We start from the raw sequence: 19,763 nt of genomic DNA, 5'->3' as shown, positions 1-19,763 counted from the left end.
TTTCATGAGGAAACTTGTGAGTTTGGTTATTTGTTTTGTGTCTGTTTAGCCCTTGATGGATAGAGTTGTAATATTGTTTGGGGGGTGGAGTGCTGCTCAGTGTAGATAGCTGAACAATGGCGGTCTGTGCTGCTGACTTAAATGAACACAGTTCGCCACTCAGCTGGAGACACGCGGAGAAGTCTGAGCACCCCCAGTCACCCCCAAATACCCTCCACCTTCGCCTGGTCCGGTGCCACTAGCTGTTGCTGATAGTGTGCACCCCGTTTAACGACATTCATGCGAGTGGACAACGACGATTTTTTTTCCTTTTACAAAACAGCGTGGTTGAATAAAAGACTTGGACACAACTTAATTACTGGCTAGTCAGAGGAAACAGGAATGAAAGAAGCTATTGATACACTAGAAACAAACATCGGGCTAATGTTCTTAATGGCTTACGTAGCGTGAAAAAAAGAAGGGACACAGTACTTAAGTGTAGTAACAGCCATTTAAACACACTGTCATAAAAGGCGCTGTATCAATGAAGTGGTGGCATTCAATGATAAGTTGCGCTGAAAAGGTCAGTTAGAGGACTTTGAAAATGTACAACACAAAATTTTCAGTTCAGTTTATTTCAGAATGACGCTCTTAATTGAGTGCAGGCTCAATAAAATGATTAATAACGCTGGTTTGTTTATAGGGTGAGAATATTTTACTGATAATAGAAAGTCGTAAAATAAAATCCAGACAAAGTAGTTGTTATTGTTGAAAGACACTATATGAAAAGAGGAACAGCATGAATAATTATTTGGTGCTGTTCAGTATTTGTTTTTATGCATCATTACAGGACAACATACTGTGCAATTAAAATAAGAGGTTGTTGTTAAAAGGCACACTATAAAATAATTATTCTAAAGTGGTTGCTTTTCAACAATATTTATTTTACAGAAAATTACACACATTTGATAATGTACCTTTAAGTTCAATAAACTATCAATAAATATTATCCCATGGCACGATTCTTGCTACATTTGAATATTATGAATCAGCTTGATTCTATAATAAGCAGAAATAATGTTTGTTATGGAAGGCACAGGATTAAGTAATGCCTGATAATATACACTGTACACCTTCATCCCTGCACAATCCAGGGTTTAAATACCAGCCTACACATTCTCATTATGGAGATTGCATTAGGTGGCACTTGATCTAGGGTGCGATTCCTTGCAACTAGGGTTACCTGCTCTGCACCCAGTACTGCAGTCATAAGCAATGTGTCTTGTTTGCCGTGTATTTGATTATGTACATTTCAAAAATAAAATGGAAAATGAACACTTTTTATTAATCTATCAGGAAACAACATATTTGTAAGATACAAATGTGATGCTCATTGAAAGCATGGTCATTGTTAGTGTTTGCTATAAAAGGTCCGGTATTAATTGCTGATTGGTAACATTCAACTTTAAAGGACTGTTAATACTTAATGAAATGTGTTACCAGGCTCTTTTAAAGTACTTGGAGAAGTTATTGTCATGAGTGATACTATATTAAATAAAAACAAATAATTTGCACATTTATGTAGTTATGCAGCTGTGACTATTTTAAGACCTTTGAATTAGTGTCTGTCATAACAGGCCTTGCATAAAACAATTAATAATTGGTCATTTTCAAGCCTGGATATGAAGAATACAAAAAAGGGAAAAAATATATTAAAATTTACATATGGGATTATAGCAAGAAATGGAGACATGATATCTAAGTATATATCTTATTTAGCAACAAAGAAGTAAAGTGCATCTGTTAGGTAGAACTGGTGACAGGTTCAAATGGTATCTTCTGACCCTGATAGTTGCTTAAATTTTGCATGGTACACACAAGTTGTATGAATTTACATGTCTATGAATTGTAAGCACTGTACTTGTAAAATGGTTTGTGGTAAAGTCACAAATTGTAGTGTAAAACATATTAATTTATTGTTACTGATATTTTAGATTACAGATTAGGTTAGATTACATCTTGCTTGAAGAAGGGGCCTGAGTTGCCTCAAAAGCTTGCATATTGTAATCTTTTTAGTTAGCCAATAAAATGTGTAATTTTGCTTGGCTTTTCTCTACATTGATATTGTAGTTAATTTATGGAATTTTGCAAAGAAAATGTGTCAATGATATCCTTGAAGAATGATGATACTCCTTTAGATTCGTACTGCACCCAATACAGTGAATATATTTATAGTCAGGGTTATCTATTAAAAAAATCAGAATGCCTAGTTTATGCATTGTTGACAGCTTGCCTGGCTCAACTGCAATAGCCTTCTAGAATTTCCCAAAATAAAACGACTGGAATATATCAGTTACTGTATATCATTTTAATAACATTCTCAGAAGAAAGAGCGAGTTGATATTCCAGTTTGGGTAACTAAAGGAAATAAAGATAACCTGCACAAGTTTATATACATTGTCCAGCGTGCTGTATGTAAAGAATAAGAAAGAGGAAAGAGACGTGGGCGGGTGTATGAAGCCAGTTCATCTGGCTCGGTTTCTGCTGAACAGCTGGTCGATTCCACTCGCGGGGCGGAGATTGCTACTGTGCCATGCGCTGCCCTTTTCTACTCGTACCGATGCTTCCTAATATTTTCCATGTGCTTTCCTGTTCAAGTGATGTGGGAAAACACTGATAGCTTACCGATGGTAAATAATACATTTGTAAGTTAATCATCTAAGAAAGCAGAAAATATTTTGCAATGCCAAGTTTAATCCCTTCGGTCGATGTCTAGATATTATGAGTTGTTAGCCGTTAGAAGATCTTAAATTATTAACAGTGCGGGCTATGTGTCCGCGCATGTCTGCGGTCTGAGAACACGGTTATGTGCTTGATTTTACAGCACCACTGTTACATGTGTACAGTAACTCATTCTCAACATGAGCAATGTAACTGCTGAATACAAACGACTTGCTGTGCAGCCGCTGATATATACGAGAGCCGCGTAGGCGGAGTCAGTTTTCTTTTCCTTGCTCATTGGCCCTCCATGCCGCTCTCCGCCCTTAGAATCAGTGTATGGCCCGCTGGTTTAAAGGGCTCTTTAAAGCTAGCTGGGTGTCAAATTTCTGTGATGTCACGAGTATCCTTTTTTGTTCCTTTTAAAGCTTTAAAAGGACTTTGCTAAAGAGGCACTTTGAACGTTCTGCTCGCGCACACCCTCTGTTACACAGCGCTGCAGAAAATAAAGCGCTCTGCCTACCGACTGCAGAGAGTATGTCTGGTGCTTTATTAGCGCTCGTGTGTGTGTGCGTGTACGTGCGTTTGAGAGAAGGCATTGTTTATTTGATGTCAGCAAAGAACCAATGTAAGGCAAGCTGTGTTTGGATGGAGCTTGTGTTTAAATCTTAGTTGAGTCTTAACTGTATATGTCAGTTAATCTTTACACACTACTAAAATACGATATATGAAATAAACATGATTTTTTCACAGTATTACGGTGAACCTCATCAACAGAATTGTATATTAAAGTATATGTTATGCAGAAATAATCAATGCACAAGCTTGGCAAGCCGTAGAAGTTTCAGAAAGTCTAGATAAGAAAAACTAAGTATATAAGACCTGAGAAGAATATTGAATTCAATTCAGTTCATTTCTGTATAGCGCTCTTCACTGAGTTCTGTAACAATTTCATAGGTAAATGCAATTGTAAATTTTACAAATTGCTAAATACATAATGCATACACATAAAGACACATTTGTTTAGTACACAGGAAGAAAGAGTAATTCCAAACTGATTAACATAATTTGAACCTAACAATATGTCTGTTAACATAATTTGTAAAACTGACAGGATTTGAACCCAAGAAATTTGAACTGCAAAACAGTTGTGCTACCCACTGTACCACTATATGATCTGAGACTGCCTCTACATATATAAATGCAATATGAATGGAAATGGTTGTAATGTGTACTGATGCTCTATGTCACCTTGGCTAAATGCAAGAGAAATCTATACAATAATAAACTCTAATTTTGTACTAGGGTAACACAAGACCAACAACACTCTGAAGTGCCATTCCAATCTATTACACCTCACACTTACCCATGTGCTGCCAATTAAGAGTCACCATTTAACTTTGGACACAAGTCTTTGAATGTGGGAGGACGGCTTAAGTGCCCAGAGAAGTCCTCTCACAGGCACTGCCAGAATGAGAAATCTCATCACAGATAATATTGTAGTTGGGTTGGCATTTGAAGTTAGGCCCTTGGAATTGTGAGGCAACATTAAAATACAGTAAATAATAATTTTATTATAAAATATATAATATATTAAGCCAGGATTGTACTCAATTGTGGTTGTTGATTAATCTTGGAAGTATTTCTACCATTAGATTATATACAATACATTAAAATTGTTCAGTGAGAAAAGCACTCTACAGCAGCAGCATCATCAGTGGCAATGGTATTGTTTGATTAATTTGTCTAGGGATTGTTGTACTTCATGCTTTTGTTACAAGCGTTATGGTAGCTATACTGTGGAAGGCAATAGACATTAACTCAGCTCAGAGCCAGTTTGTTTTAAACCTTGCCCGCTGAACAGGTGTCATGTTAAAATTTCTTAACACACAGTAGGTCATAAATGTTTATGTTTGCAGACTGAAGCAAACATTCACTTTTTTGTTTACATTCATTTTAGTACTAGTAGCTTGGCAATGCTCTGGTTAGTTCTACTGCTTCACAGCTCCACATAAGTCCAGGTCTTAGTCTGGTTGCAGTATTTGTGAAGCTTGCATGGTTTATCCATGTCTGTGTGGGGTTTCCGGCTGAGTTCTGCTTTAAGGCAGCTAACTCATAATATTATATTTGTCCTTTAAAGAATAAACAGTAAGTGCAATGAGAGAATAAAGCTTCAATCACAAAAATATTTTATATAGTGCGTTTCACAATGATTTCAATGAGAAAGTGGTTTACAAATAAAACAAGTATACCATATCAAGCAACACAAGATAGCAAAATTGACTAAAATCACTCAAATATAAGTTGAATAGTGAGACATGGGGTGGGAGTTGGGGCATCTTGCCATCAAGACTGAAATGTATACCTCCTCTGATGGCAGGCTATTGTATACTGTAGATATATATATACAGTATACAATATCTCCAGCTTTTACCATCAAATTCAGTATTGATTTCAAAACTTTATTTTCATTGCACAACAGTTGAACAAAAGTAAGATACCATGTATGTATTAGTATGTTACCTATATGAATACATGTTGTATGAATACATCTTTTTATATTGCACCTTATTCATAGATAGATAGATAGATAGATAGATAGATAGATAGATAGATAGATAGATAGATAGATAGATAGAATATATCATAGAGAAACAGAGTGATAGATATGCTTTATTGATCCCTGAAAGAAAACACAGAACACAAATACTAAGTGGAAAACAGTAAAAAAGAAAATGCAGACCATTGGAGAAGGAAATTAGGAAGTCATTCTTTATTGCGCTTTTATGTTACTGTATGTGTTGGATGCATGCAGTGTAACGATATGTTTATAGGGCCACTGCCACACTCATTTTGCAAACAGAATTATTATGGGCAGATGAAGTGATAAACAACAGAGCCCATTTTTAATCTAAGCACAGAAAAGGAGAACTAGCATCTTTCTTGATGGAAGAGAAAGAATAGTAGTCAAATGCTAGTAGGGGACTGTTACAAGATCATAAGATTATTCATCAAACTATGAAGAATTCACTAGAATAATTTTTTTCAGTTTCCATTCATCACTTTAAAGGCGTCTTAAAGTTTGGACACTTCTTTGTGCATACTGCCCTCTTTTAAAGTGAACATGTGCCAGTATCATGTACTTGCACATGTGCCTGCCATGTTGCTAGTGGTGCTCATTAAAAAACATGGAGAAAAATAAAATATTTCAAAAAATAATCTAAACGTTAAAATGATTTGGAAAGCAAATCAAAATGGGTTAGACAGCAGACACCCAGCATGTTACTAACATGAAATCAGGGTGTTGTTTTTTTGTCTTGTTAAAGGGTGGAGTAATTGGGATGAAGTATGGAGCTGGAGAAGGACCACCACTCTGGGGACAGCTTAATTGCCTAACTTTGAGGACCTCTTTAGTATGGTTGAGCTATCTTATTTAATAGAAAAGTAAGTCTGTGTTTCATTTATCTTATGTGCTTTGATCACACAGCTTCCACAGAAACCGAAATAAAACTTGTGTGTGACATTAGGTTAACCAGAATAATGAATTTAGTGCTCCATTTTTAACTTGTATCAGGATTATTGGATGGAAATAAAAAAGCCTGCGGTGGGTTGGCACCCTGCCCAGGATTGGTTCCTGTCTTGTGCCCTGTGTTGGCTGGGATTGGCTCCAGCAGACCCCCGTGACCCTGTAGTTAGGAATATAGCGGGTTGGAAAATGGATGGATGGATGGAAATAAAAAAGCACATCTATATGGGTTTTACTTCTATTACTCTAGCATATCTAATATAATACAGGGGTTTGAAAAGTGCCTGCGTTGTACACATTCCTAGCCAGTTGGTTTCACCAAAGGGTGGCACAGTGGTTAGCACAAAAGCTTTATAGCTCCAAGGATCTGAATTTGATTCCTAGTCTGTGTGGTGTTTGCATGTTTTACATATATATGTGTGGCTTTTGCCCTGCTACACAGATTTTTCCCCTATATCTCAAACACAAGCAAGTTGCATTATTTAGTAACTCTGATATAATTATTTAGTAATTAAAGTCGTCACATTGCATCTATTTTGGCTTGTTTATGCATTTCTAGATATAAGAGGTAACTTCACACATTAGAAAGTGGCAGGCTGCACAGCTTGTATTAAGTCGCATAAGGTCTTGAGTGACTGTTGTATTGTATGGTAGTGGTTTCCAACATGTTTCCGGGTGGGTCGCCACAGGTTGCTTAAGCAATCAACATCACTCCACTCTGACAACAATTCTCCAAGGGGGAATGATGATGATGATCAGCTGTTCTCCAAGAAGACACTAAGAAGGGCAGGACTGGGATGTGAGAAAAAAAGTTTTAAGAAACCCTGGCCTCCATCATAAGAAATTGGACTGTAAAGTACAAGGATGCTAATTCAGTTCCTATCACTGACTTATTTTGTGCCCTCATCTTAGCCTGAGGGTGCTCTGTGGTAGTGATGGTTTTGTCTGGCAATGTCATTAGTAGTCAGAGGGCTTCATCATGGTACGAGGGAGTAGTGACATGTTGCATGTTGGTTAGACATGCAAGAAAGAATTTTACTATACTCTATACACATGACATAACTACTATTAATACGACTCTGACTATTCCTATTGCTGGTACTAGTACTGCTATTGCTGCTGCTTTGCCAATGGCTTCTGTGTGTAGGGCTTTGGCAGGAACTTCCTTATCCCACACTGTTGACAACATTCTTCCCAGTCCAACTAACCATCTTGATCGTGTAAACCATTATGATTTACAAACCCTATTGTTTAAAAGCATAATCATAATTCTTTACATTTATATAGCACTTTTCTCACTGCCCAAAGCACTCTTCACACAGGGATGACCTGGGAAGTGAACCCACAATCTCCTGACTACAAAGCAGCAGCACTGCCACAGCCCATCAGATGTAATGGTTGAGATAAAAGCTGAACAGGCAGGAAAAGAACGGGTGACTAGATGGATGAAATGTTCTTAAAAAGAGTTGGGAAGTATGGGTTAATTGGCATGGGTTTGGATTGTAAAACACAAAGATTCTAGTTTAAGGCCATGACACATTACGCAAATTTTCCAGTGGTTTTCAGTAGTAGCCTTCAGTTATATAATCTTAAAAGTCGGAGGCAGTCGGCGGTGCACTACCGTCGAGACATTCATGTAATGTGACATGTTCTTTGACTTGTCCACAGCTCGCTCTGATAAAATGAAATGGTTTGATTTTGTCTCTAGTTGTAGTCACAGGCTCTGTGTGCAAGAGAGATGACAACCAATGACAGCTCATTTGGAAGTACAATGAATTTAATGCAGCAACAAAGACTAATGAATTCAAACAGAAGAGGAGCTCATCTGTCTTTTGTCTGGTGTTTTACATACCACCACAGAATGGAATAAGAAAAATTAAGAGCTAAGATTTCTGCTGAACTCACTGTACCTGTTGACCTTTCGTATAGCGCTGGTTTACCCCCCGGGTGGAATTGAAGAGTTGCATAGTGTGGGGGAGGAACAATCTCCCCAGTCTGTCAGTGGAGCAGGAAAGTGACAGCAGTCTGTCGCTGAAGCTGCTCCTCTGTCTGGAGATGATACTGTTTAGTGGATGCAGTGGATTCTCCATTATTGACAGGAGCCAGCTCAGTGCCCGTCGCTCTGCCATAGATGTCAAACTGTCTAGCTCTGTGCCTACAATAGAGCCTGCCTTCCTCACCAGTTTGTCCAGGCGTGAGGCTTCCCTCTTCTTTATGCTGCCTCCCCAGCACACCACTGCGTAGAAGAGGACGCTCGCCACAACCGTCTGATAGAACATCTGCTGCATCTTATTACAGATGTTGAAGGACGCCAGCCTTCTAAGGAAGTATAGTCGGCTCTGTCCTTTCTTACACAGAGCATCAGTATTGGCAATCCAGTCCAATTTATCATCCAGCTGCACTCCCAGGTATTTATAGGTCTGCACCCTCTGCACACAGTCACCTCTGATGATCACGGGGTCCATGAGGGGCCTGGTCCTCCTAATATCCACCACCAGCTTCTTGGTTTTGCTGGTGTTCAGGTGTAGGTGGTTTGAGTCGCACCATTTAACAAAGTCCTTGATTATGTCCCTATACTCCTCCTCCTGCCCACTCCTGATGCAGCCCACAATAGCAGTGTCGTCAGCAAACTTTTGCATGTGGCAGGACTCCGAGTTGTATTGGAAGTCCGATGTATATAGGCTGAACAGGATCAGAGAAAGTACAGTCCCCTGCGGCACTCCTGTGTTGCTGACCACAATGTCGGACCTGCAGTTCCCGAGACACACATACTGAGGTCTGTCTTTAAGATAGTCCACGATCCATGCTACCAGGTATGAATCTACTCCCATCTCTGTCAGCTTGTCCCTAAGGAACAGAGATTGGATGGTGTTGAAGGCGCTAGAGAAGTCCAGAAACATAATTCTTACAGCACCACTGCCTCTGTCCAAGTGGGAGAGGGATCAGTGTAGCATGTAGATGATGGCATCCTCCACTCCCACCTTCTCCTGGTATGCGAACTGCTGAGGGTCGAGTGCATGACAGACCTGTGGCCTCAGGTGGTGAAGCAGCAGCTGCTCCATAGTTTTCATCACATGCGACGTCAGAGCGACAGGCCGGAAGTCATTCAGCTCAAAGTCATGATATCAGTTTTAGTCCCCATCCCTATATTTCATTGTGGCCCTTAGTAAGAATCATTGCATGATTTGATTTGTGAACCATTTAGGATAAAAGCGTCCTCTTTCCAAATGAATTGAAGTTATATGAACGAGAGAGGAGGTAAAAAATGTGTGGACTCCAAATACTGCACAGCTAGCCTACTTTGTTGCCTTTTTTTCATAAATTCTGCTTTACATGAGAAAACTTAGTAATATAAGCATAGTTGGCAACATGAATGAAGCTCTTTCTTGATCTTATTTATTTTGGGTTTGATGGTTGATATTGGAAGTTGCATTCTAAACTGGGCCAACATGAATAAGTGCTGGTGTATGTGTGCATGCCTCATCACATTTTGTCCCTGCTTCATGACCAGTGCTGCATCACTACTCCCACAATCTTCAGCTGGATTAACCAAATTTGATAAGATAATTGAATGCATTTTTTTATTTGGCATCTTTTACAAAAATGGACCAAAGTGTATCCTACTTTACTGGCAGATTAAATGAGTAACAAGATAAAATTTCTTCATACTGTATAGTGCCTTAGCAGAATTTCAACACTTTATTTAAAAGAATTTTAACATGCAGTGTCTTCATTAGGCATTTAGTCCAAAGGCAGTGCTGAGGTTTTCTTTGCCTTTCCTCCAGGGACTTGTCAGCTGAAATGACCAAGTGTGGAAGGCATTGGGGTCACTTTTAAAAATACTGGTTCTTTAATGGGATTTACTTGTTGTTTACTGGTTTGTTTAGTACCTTGAATAACTATTTATTGACAAAACAGCATTTCATTCTAGGAAGGGGTCTTTGCATATGAAGTTGGTTCTTTGTGCTAAGAAAATGTTTCTAATACATTATGTAGAACATGTATGGAAGGCTAAGTAGCAAGATATTAACAGATTAGAGTCCTGAATTTAGCCTGTGGTATTGTGTGCAGCAAGAGTCCTTTTTAAATCATGACCCACTGGTATTTCACAAATCTGTTATCATCTATTTATGGCTAGCTATGGAGCTTGTTATGAAACTAAATTAGTAAAGGTTCTTTCTGGAACCTTCATGTGAATGGGTCTTTTGGGAACCAAAATTGGTTCCCCTATGGCATCACTCTGAAAAATCCCTCTGGCATCTTTTTTTTTAAAAGTGATGTATTTGTCTACCCGCTAATCAGCATTAAAAGTGTGGCAAGTGGCTTTTGTGGTGCTTTGTCAGAGGTTTCCATGGCCCACCCTATTAAAGCTTGACAGGCTTCATCCCAGCCCAACAAACTATCTTGATTATCATGATCTTCACAGTCCTGCTGACCATGTTATTGTGTAAAAAGACTCTTCTGTCTTTCATCACAGAAAGTGAATGTTTGGCTTTTTAATGTCAATTTTTTAATGAAGCCTTTGATCCTCCAGGGTGACCAGCATATTTTTGCTATCTGTTGAAGGTCAATGAGTGTTATGACAAAATTAATGAGTTTACTTCCCTCAGTCCCAATTATCGGATGTACCTATAGCTTCTGAAAATTTTGGCAGCTTGCTGCACCTCTGAGGAATGGGTGAGTAAGGATTTTGCAAGCTAATTCTGTTGTTACAGAAACATCCTGACTTCTCCAAGAAAGCTGGTGTTTGAATTAGAAATCAGTCACAACATCTAAGTGAATTAGAAAAGTAAGTAGAGCACATCAATGTGTCCTTTGTAAGAAAACAACAAGAAATTTGTCAGATGAGAGCAAACTATTCAATCCATTGAACTCATTTGGTTAGCTAATAGCATTGATACAGCTTGATAAGGTTTCTGCTTCCCCTCAATGATATGATACAGTAATTTGTTCTAGATTATTTTATGTGAAGGAGCTACCTGGTGTTGGTCTTAGAAACACTTCCCCAGCTTTTCCACTAAGTGTCTTTAAGTACATGATCACATGAATTCTGCTAGATCAACTTTATTGGTGTCTTTGAGGCTTTTGAAAAACCTGGATTATGTTCCCATGTGGCCTTCTCTGCTCAAGACTAAAAAAATTTAATTCCCTGATCCTCTCAGAATAGGATAGGTCCTTTAGGCTTAGATGCATTTGTTTGCTCTTCACTTACACATCTTCTAGTCGTTTTTTGTCATATGTTAACCTGAACTTGAAAGAAGGCTACAAATTTAGTCCAACAGCACATGATATGATCTGAGCATAAAGTCACTTGACAAATTTGACGGTGTTTACCATATAATGTAAAATTTTATTTGCCATCCTAACTGGTGTCCTGCACATGGCCTAGACTATGTGAATATCATATAACACAAGTCCCTTTCAGAGTTTGCTTCGTTTCAGTCAGCATCCCCCTGTTGGTATTTATAATTAACATTGATTTTGTCTGCATGTAGCACTTTGCACTTGTTGGCATTTTGAGTAAAGCTGTAAAGGGATAATCAGGTTAGGCACTCCAGGTATAAGCTGAAGAAACCTCAACATGCAGCTCAACACTTTTACTGTTATTCAAACCAAATCCAATTTTTGTGCAAGCAGTGTTGTGTTTGATATCAGCTCACAAATGGAAAGTAAGTGGACAGATGATCATTGTCTCTCTGTTGTCTTGCTGACCTTTTATTGATGTCTCCTGTAGACCATGGGTTTGTTGTGCTGCTTAATATATTGCCTTCTGATTACTTGCTTGGTTATTAGTTGACCAAAATGTAGCATACTTTGGGTTATTGTCTAGCCCAAAACGCGATATATAAAAGTAAATTTGGCCCAGTCTCCCTCTTACCATGATGTGACAATATGACTAATTATAATACTACTATTATTATTACAACAATTATTACAACTATTATTACTGCTACAACTACTTCTACTACTACTACTACTACTGCTACTGCTAATGATGCTTTGCCAAGTGGCTTCTTTGTGTAGTGCTTTGTCAGGAATTTTTATTATCCCACTCTACTGAAAATATTTTTCCCAACTTGACTAACCATCTTGCTCATATAAACCATTGTGATTTGTAAGCTTTTTAGTTTAAAAGCATTAGCTCATCAAATAAAATGTTTAAGGGGTGAACTGGATAGTTCAGTAAGAAAATGGGCAACTGAATGGGTGAAGATTTCTTTGAGTTTGGCTTATTTGTCAAAGATTTGGACTGTTAAGGCACACAGATTCCAGTTTAGTTGCCATCACTCACTTACCTTGTGGCCCTCAGCAAGTTGCTCAGCCAGCCAGTACTCTCTGTACAAAATCACATAAACCATTGGGATTTCTTACATCTTTTTGGATTAACTCATCCATGCAACCACTTTATACATCCTCTGTTAGACCATGGAATTTTGTGCTACTTGATACATTGCCTTCTGATTGCTTTATCATCACTTTCCTCTTTTGCTTGTTTTAGGTTTATTCGTGTCCTATCCCAAACTCGGTGATCTAAGTGATGATCTTGAATTTTGATCAGTGGTGACATTAACACATACCTTAAAAATGCATCTCTATAAAGTAAACTGTAATGTAGCTTGCTTTGGATTACTGCTTAGCCCAAAAGGTAGTATGTGGAGTTAGAATTGACCTGTTTAATAATATTCTTCCTTTTAGAAGTAGTGTAGGGCTTGCACTGCTGTCACTCAAAAACTTAATCCAGCAGTGCAGCATCGTGTCTCTCTCCAGAACATCAGTGTTATCTACTGAGGCCCTCTCTCCCACAGCCCAGTTCATCCATGGCTAGTCAATGTGTCATCTGGCCTAGGGCTGATTTTCCACTATAAGTCTCTTGCCACAGCAGGATCGATCTCTCTCTCTGTCTGTCTCTCTCTGTCTCTCTCTCTTACAGCTAACCCTCTGAGCTTTGGTGTGGGCGCCGCCATTTGAAAAAGCCTCTGCCTGAACAGCTGTGCTGAATGTAATTTCACCCACCCCCTGCCATCCAGCTGTTTGAGAGATCCAATAAATCATGTGATGTTTCACTTTAGAATTTTTTCTAAGCTACCATTCCACTGCACTTGTTTGTCAGGGCACTATAAAGTAGTTTGCAATCACATAAAAAACATTGACTACAAAAAACTCTGCTAGTGGCAAAGATCAATTAAAATATTTCCAATCTTTGTTACATAAAGTTTATATGAGCTAATGAGAGGCAGATATATTAGCACTAAAGCAGTGTGTTTTAACATATTAATTTTTATATAATGCTTTTCATATTTGTTTGTGCTGTGGGACATACTGTTATCTCACAGACTTGGGTTCAACTTGCAGACATGTATGTTTTCTTCTGAGTATTCTAGTTTTCTCCATAAAGAAATATTCTTGTAATTACTCCAGCATGAGTGAATCTGAATTTACTGTGAGATAGACTGGCCTTCCCTTCCAGGGTTGGTACCTGCTTTGAACCAAGGCATTCCATAACGATATAATAAAAAAACAGGATTATAAAATTAAGGAATACATGGCTCCTCAACTTAAGGAACTGGAGTAGGGTGAATTCCATTTCTCTCTCCTTTTCCTTCAGATTATACCTTCCATGACATCACAAAGTAGATGAGTTAGGAAGAAAACAGCTTGATTTCGTGCTGCAAAGGTAGCTCAGCATTCAGCAGTGTAGCAGACAGTCCCGCAGCACATCTTCAGTTCTTAATCAAAGGTGTCAGTTTAAAATAAGGTTGAGATTATTTTTTACATTTTAAAGGAAAATGCATTTTCCTGTTTTTACTTAGGGTGGCATGGTAGTACAGTGCTAAACAACAGCCTAACCACTGTCTGTTTGGAGTTTTCACATTCCTCCTGTGTTCCTGTGGGTTTTGCTTTGATACTGTATATAGGTTAAGTTAATTAGCTCTAAATTAGCTCTGTTTGATTGAGTGTGTTCCTGGGAAGGTCCCTGCTTTGTGTTCAGTTTGCAGAGGTGGAATGAAATAAAGAAACCGAAAGAATGTTGAGTATGATCACAGAGTTCTAGGGGTGATTAGGAGCTGAAGGACAAGGGAGGGCTGAATGATGCAGCCTTCTCACGAATTTTGTTTATATGTCCCAAAGGGATAATAACCATGGAGGCTCTTGTTAAATGAAGGCAGTAAGTCTGACAGTAAAATTTAGAAATAAAGTGAGTTTGGCCTTCCTGTAGCCCTCGCAAGCCATCATTATAAGATATCCTGAAGCTTTGAACCACAGTGCAACAGGAAAATGAAAGTCACATGAGTACTGTGTTAAGGAAACACCAAAGTCAGACGCAAATATGAAAATAACAACAATTGTATTTTTATTATATGTTCATTACATCATTACAGGTCTTGCAGTACTAATTTCAAAAGCTAAACACTGATAATTAATCAGTTAAAAATGTCAAACCACAGGGCACACTCGTGTGCCTCCCTGGCCAAAAATATTCACAAACAAGGGTTTGGGACTCAAAAAACATCAGGGAGGAATGATTACAGTTAGCAAATAATGTCCTGACAAAGTAAAGCCTGACTCCCTTACCAGGTCTGAATTGTCCAGCTGCCAGCCCACTTATCTTACTTCAGCACACTCCTTCTCTGCCAGTGTGACTTTGTCTCAGCTCACCTTTCCTCTTTGGACTCGGTGAGCATTGGTAAAGTGAACCCATTTAAACGCCAGCTTGGGTGATTCATCTCTGGGATAAGGAGGTGCTATACAAAGTCGCAAGTCTGTCTCAGTAGAGAACCCACTGGCAACTAAAGGTTCAAATGCAATACTGTCCCAGCATGTCCTCTGTGTATCACTTTCAGGCCTTCTAGCTGCCTAAACAATTAGAGTTGGCCTCTCCTCTACCTCCCATTGAGTACACCAAATACACATATGTGGGTTACCAACACTATTTGTCCTACCAGATGTTTTCAAGTGTTGGCAACTATTGATTAATACTTTCTCCTGACTTATGCATAATTAGATGACCACTCTAGCCAGTGATATTTGCAGCAACAGAGTAAAATAGTAACTCCAGCCTGAAAGCCCTAATAGAAAAACAGAAATTGGATCAACAAGAGGTGAGCAACCAGTAGTTTGTCACATCCAAAATGTTTTCTTAAAAGCCACCCGGGTCTGTTTATGTGTGTGGAAGCTTTACTAGTTTTTGCTCTCTGTTCAGTTCTCCTTAATGTTCAGCCAACTACCCAGTCTGTCATTGGGTAGACTGATAATACCTTAGATTATTTAAGTGTCCATTAAATGAAGAGCAAATCCAGTGGCCTCATTTATAAACGGTGTGTATGCACAAAAAAGTTGCGCAAGAACGTTTCCACGTTTAAATCGCGATGTATAAAATCTAAACTTGGCGTAAAGCCACGCACATTTCCACGGTAGCTCATACCCTGTCATACGCAAGTTCTCCGCTCGGTTTTGCAGACTGGTAGCACCCAGCGTCAAAGCAGTGCTACAGTTCCTGTGTGGTTACCCTTTCTTTTTTAGATCCACATCCCTGACGCAGCTTTATAAATACACTGAAATTAACCGCATATTGTTTATTAGTTTAATGCATCTGATTGTAATTAACCTGTAACAATATAATGGTCCACAGAATGGCCAAACTATTCTAAATACCATAACTGCTTTAGTGTTGTTACTCTCACTGCACCTTCTTCTTTAGGTGTTGCCACATCGGATCATCTTTTTCCATATTACTCTCACTGCACCACTCGGAGTATTTATATCACTGTATCTGAGTGTGAATCACAGCTGTACAGCAGCTGATCGGATAGAGAATTATCAGTATACAACATCAAGCATACGCTGCCTCAGCCATGCTGTCTATTGAACTGCTCTCATATGACAAACGCTTCAAAGCCTTTCCTGTACTGACCTTGCGGTTCAGAAACAGTTTCATCCCAAGAACTCTAAACGCACTCAATCAGTCCATCAAGTGCTCCTTGTAGAACTGTTTGTACTTATAAGTACAATCACCTCACTGTAAACTTGCAATACAGTTATAATATCGCACAACCTGAGCCACTTTATGAAGCGTGTATTTACATATGATGACGATATAATTTTTAAGATGAAATGCAGCAAAATATGTTTATTATATTATACGGATAAAACTTTAACTTTAACTACACGGTGCCGCAGCGCTAGCGAGCCGCTGGCGCTCTGTTCACGGATTGTTCGTGCCTCGCGCTGTATTCTTGCTGGTGCTGACGCGACACTGGAAGGATAGATGGATAGAATGATTAAACATGTACTATGAAGAAATTTCGATGTTCCTTAAAAGTTTTGAAGAATCGGCATTCTAAGCTCACAGATGGCTTAACGTCTATTACAGAGCTGATTGTGTGGCGATTGGGTATTTGGAGAAAGAAAAGTAAGGACAGGAATTGGAGGTTAGTACCTTTGAAAGAGAGATTTCATCGAAAGTCGCGCATGGTGCAGCAAGCATCTTGTGTGAGACGTGAACAATCACTGCACCACCGTGTTCCCATGTTTAATAACATGCTTTAACTCCTATCATCGTGAAAATGATATCACATATACTTCTCAGTATTTTAATTATTCAGAGAGCTGTAATATCACGAATGTAATGGATTATGTGTCCTATTGGAGGAAGAGAAAGCCCGGAAGCACGTAGTGATTCACACACGTAGAGCACATAGAAGATCAAATACAAAACAAAGCATTTAACTTGCTACTTTAGTTACGATGGGATTGAGAAACTAGTAAATTAAACGATTTAGGATGAAGTTTGTGATGTTCTACTTTAATGACAAAATAAATTACATGATTAAACTGTAGTACTAGGGTGTTGTACCGTGTTAGCCATTATGAATGTAGAGAAAAGCCAAGCAAAATGACACCTTTTATTGGCTAACTAAAAAGATTACAATATGCAAGCTTTCGAGGCAACTCAGGCCCCTAATTACATCTTGCCTGAAGAAGGGGCCTGAGTTGCCTCGAAAGCTTGCATATTGTAATCTTTTTAATTAGCCAATAAAAGGTGTCATTTTGCTTGGCTTTTCTCTACATGATTAAACTGGAAATTTAGAGATTAAAGTTGACATTTCGTACTTTTTTCCCACTGTGTGCCTTTTTTTTTCTCTGTACCCTAATAAGCTTTCATGTGACACTTAGACGGTGGGCTACGACTCTCATTTTCATGACGACTTTGATATGTGACAAGTTCTTTTTTATTTCGGGCACTGTGTGACTTTGTGAACTTGAGCTTTCGAGTTTCTCTGACACGCTATGTCACTTGATCAATTTCCTTTTGTTGTTTATACCACTGTTTAAACCAAAAAATAGTAAGTTTTTCCTTGCCTCCACTTGGTATTCGCTGAAATTCTTCTATTTTCCCTCTTGCTTTTGCCGTTGCCTTTTCACAGAAGGCTGAGCTTAAGGGCTATTTATATTTATTTGCATATTCAAAGAGGCGTAATTCTGGGAGGAGTTGGGGCGGGACAGAAGTTCATTAAGTACACATGCATTACTTTTCACACTGACTGGGATTTATGGAGTGAAAGAACGTGGAAATTGGCATTCGCACAGATTTATGCATCTGGATTTTTTTGTGCGTAAGCACATTTCTGCTTTAGTGCTTACATCATGTTATAGTGCGAATTCTACACACGGCGTTATGCATGAGGCCCCAGGTCTCAAATCTTTTTGTAGTGTTGCTGTTTTTTCTATCTGCTATTGGACCATGTTTTAGGAGAAAGTGCTTGGTTAGAGTAGTTATGTGGGTAAATTTTTTTAAAAGAGCCTGCATATTTTCACCTATAAAAAATAACAATAGAAACATGTAATGCTACCTGTGTCCCCACAAACAGCTGTCACTTTCATTATTTATGAAGAGCATAAATCAAGAAAGCAGCACTCTTTGAAGAGCAAAAAAAAAGCCTAAAATTCATTCATTTATGTTTCCATTTTCTGACCACACTTATTCCAATACAGAATCAAGTTCCATAAAATCTACTGTATCTTGGCACGATAGGGTACAAAGCAGTAGCTAACCCTGAAAGAGGGTGTTAGCCCATGAGTTAGGTTTGATGTGGAGTCACTCATTGTCCATAGCCTACACATCTCTGAGTTGTAGGAGAAAAGATGACGGCCTAGAGGAAAACCCACACAGACACTAGGATAATGTGCAAATTGTACACAGGAAGCATCAAACTGGAACTTAAATACAATCCCTCAAAACAGTGAGGCAGCAGTGCTAATCTCTACAACTCCATGCATCCTTTCACAGTGTATACATCTTTGTAGGACATCTAAGAATTCCCAGCCACTGTGCACATCTGCAATGAAATATCAGTTTAATAAAGAAATGAGGTTGGCACAGTGCCACTGTGGTTAGTGCTGCTTCTTTACAGTTTGATGGATCAAATTCGAATTTTTGACAGAGTAATCCCATGGAATCTGTGCATTCTAACCTGTCTACATTCACTCAGTTTAGAAAGACATGAAAACTACTTGGAAAGCCAGGAATCTAAGGATAAGTTCAAAATTTAGAGGATAATGTTACATAACACAGTACAACGTCTAAGTGAGCAGCCATTTGGCCTACGTCTTCAGAATTGTGAGTCTGTCTGACTTCTGATTTTGCATTATAACCAATTGCGGACCTCCCTGAAGGTTTTTTGTATGCTACTATCTGGAAATTTGTTTTTCCTCCCCTCCATTGTCAATTGGCTAAACAGTTATCTCCATTATAATATTGATGGACAGATATTGTTAATATCCATTTATGTAAATCAGTTTGGAATTGCTTTGCTTTACAGATTGTTTAATCACATCTGTTTTTTTGTGTATACATTAAATGTTTTATAAAACATAATTACTGTGGTTTTAGCCTGTACTCGGTGAAGAATATGCACAAAAACTTATTGTATTGAATCAGATATCCTCTAGGTACTCGGGTTTAATTGCCAACTCAATACTGACCTCTGTAGATGTGTGAGAGTGTACCTCGTGCCCCTTTGATCCAGTGATAGTCTTCAGAATAATTAAATGAATGTTTAGATGTCCATTCATCCACTTAATGCTCAACAAATTGCAATTTTATTTAATAATTAATTTTTAATGGTGCACCCATTTCTCACTTACTGGTGAGTGTCACAGACAGAGCCTTTGCTAAGGTCTTATGACATAGCAGAAAGTGACTAATAGATGCAATATGGGGAGCCCTTAATATTAAACATTAATTGCAGAACATAACCTTGAGAACTGATTGAATTCCTACAATAGTCAGAATCCAAATACAAATTCCACAAAGTCAGAAGAGTCAAATGCAAAAAATGCTTATAATAATGTCTCCTACAGCTCCCAATGACAACCTGAGGGAAGCCGTCTAATCGTCTACAAGAGTGTTTCTTAAACTTTTTTTTTTCTCTCCGACCCAATCTTGCCCTTCTTAGTGTCTTCAAGACCCAGTCCATGATGACAGTTAGATCAGGGAGGTCCCCCTTCGAGAATCGCCGCCAACAGTCACATCAAAGCA

The 19,763-nt window shown here is 38.5% G+C and overlaps 1 protein-coding gene across 6 annotated transcripts in view; it reads left to right on the top strand.

The window, feature by feature from the left end:
- Window positions 1–19,763, top strand: part of kdm6ba (lysine (K)-specific demethylase 6B, a) — a 487,454-nt gene that overhangs the window by 341,308 nt on the left and 126,383 nt on the right. Inside the window, exon 3 of one of the 6 annotated variants that reach the window (XM_051924044.1) lies at window positions 6,024–6,141. The exons of the other annotated variants lie outside the window; for them this stretch is intronic. The gene's annotated coding sequence lies outside the window, so the exon portion shown is untranslated. The remainder of the gene's footprint in view (window positions 1–6,023; window positions 6,142–19,763) is intronic. 6 annotated transcript variants of the gene reach the window in all.

Source organism: Erpetoichthys calabaricus, chromosome 3 (genome assembly GCF_900747795.2).
Source record: "Erpetoichthys calabaricus chromosome 3, fErpCal1.3, whole genome shotgun sequence".
NCBI lineage: Eukaryota > Metazoa > Chordata > Cladistia > Polypteriformes > Polypteridae > Erpetoichthys > Erpetoichthys calabaricus.
Note: the sequence above shows the minus strand (reverse complement) of the source record. Positions and strands in the feature narration are given on the sequence as shown.